The following is a 1,851-nucleotide window of genomic DNA, read 5'->3' on the forward strand; positions in this document are numbered from 1 at the left end:
CCCGGGCGCGTCCCCGCAGCGCGCCCCGCCCCCTGGCCTCCGGCCCTGCCCCTCCGCCGAGCTGCGCTCTACGCTGCCGAGCTTCTTTTCCGCTCTTCCCACTCCCGCCCTCCCAGCCCCGGCCGGTCTCGCTTCCTCGTCTGGCCCGTTCCCGGGGCAGTGAGGCGGGACTCGTGGCAGCGCCGTCCCCCGTACCGCGTCGCCGGCCTGACCCTGCGGCCTAGCTGACGTCCTTGCCCCCCCTCCCGCCTGGTCCATCTGACTCAGCGCGTAACTATGCAAGCCGCGCCGAACTCCAGCACCCTGGGTCAGCGCCCTTTCCCGGGCCTGCTCGCCCCTGGCCGTGGCCTGGGGCTTCAGGGGGCGGTGAAGTCGCGCCCCTAGCCTGCGCTTAAAGTAGGGGAATTGCTCGATTTCTGAGTCCCCGGGCAGGGAGGCCTGAAGGAGTTGCTCCCGCCTCCGAGGCACTAATCTTGGGCTTTCCCTTTGTGCCCTTCCCTGAGCGCGTTGTCCGCCTGGCTCTAGACCTTAGACCCTGGCCAGGCGAAGGGAACGGGAGGGCAATGGGGAAGCGCTTCTGCACAGGGGCCTTGCTTTGGGGCTGAAAGAGGGGCTGCTTCTCTGCATTCCTGCCCTCTCGTTGCCCTCGAGCCATTGGTCAGATCTTCTCCGGGCGCAATCTGAAAACTATGTGCCAAGAGCTATAAAACTGTTCACAGAGCCCCTTTGACCCAGTAAGCCCATTTAAGGAAGTCCAAGTGTAAGGAAATGATCCAAAGAGGGGAGGACTTTGCGTGGAGATGTTTACAGCTGGGCTATTCAGAATGTTCCTAATGACCAAAGCCCTGGGAGTGGACTGAATCGGCCTGCAACTAACTGAATAATTCAAATAAACTCTGTCACATCAGGGAAGAATCCTGAAGGTATTTCAGGCCAGTTAAAAATGAAGGAAGAAAATGTACCGGAAGTTAAAAATACAAAGGGGGATCGTGAACACTCTGAAATGAGTAACTAAACAAAGGAAAACACACTTAATCCTAAATGGATGGGATTTTCCCCCTTCTAAAGCTAAAGAGAGCGGCAGTGGCACAGGCCTTTAATCCCAGCACTGAGAGACAGAGACAGGCAGATCTCTGAGTTCGAGGCCCGCGGTCTACAGAGCGAGTTCCAGGTCAGCCAAGGCTACACAGAGAAACCCTGTCTGGAAAACAGCAGCGAAAAGATGTTAAGAATTGTACTGAATTTCAAAACTTGAAAAACTATACTTATTGAATGGGTCACTCTAAGAGAAGCTACAAGTGTAATGCCCCTAAATCCTGAGACTGTAAGGCTCGCGTAGGTATCAAAGCTATACCTGCAGATAGCCTCCAGCCCTGGCTTTGTGAAAACCGGGCTTTACCACAGCATCATTCCAAGAACGTCTCTTCTTTCTGTGTGAAGTCACTCTGACTTGGACTCAGGCAGGAAGAGGCCCTGGATGACTCAAGAGAGAGCCCTTTCTGTTGCAGATAATAGAACTGCCTCTGGTCAAAAAAAAAAAAAAAAAAAAAAGTAGAACTTCAAGCCTGTAGGTGAATTTACTCACTCAAGCCTCCACAGACCCAAAGCAGGAGGGTAGAGCCAGCTAACTGCTCCTCCCAGTAGTGCACTGGAGTAAAATAATTAGGTATTCATGATTACAGAGCTTAAGAGGTCCTTTTGCCGGTGATAGTATAATAGGTTTTCAATAGGAACACTGTGATCTTTAGGATTACAAATTAAATTTTGAAATGACCAGCTATATGTTTTTATGGACTTTGGTGGAGTAGCATGGTCTCCAGCCTGGGAACCTTGTTTTAAAAGAATGGTAGT

The sequence above is a fragment of the Microtus ochrogaster genome, unplaced genomic scaffold (assembly GCF_000317375.1).
Source record: "Microtus ochrogaster isolate Prairie Vole_2 unplaced genomic scaffold, MicOch1.0 UNK10, whole genome shotgun sequence".
Classification (NCBI taxonomy): domain Eukaryota; kingdom Metazoa; phylum Chordata; class Mammalia; order Rodentia; family Cricetidae; genus Microtus; species Microtus ochrogaster.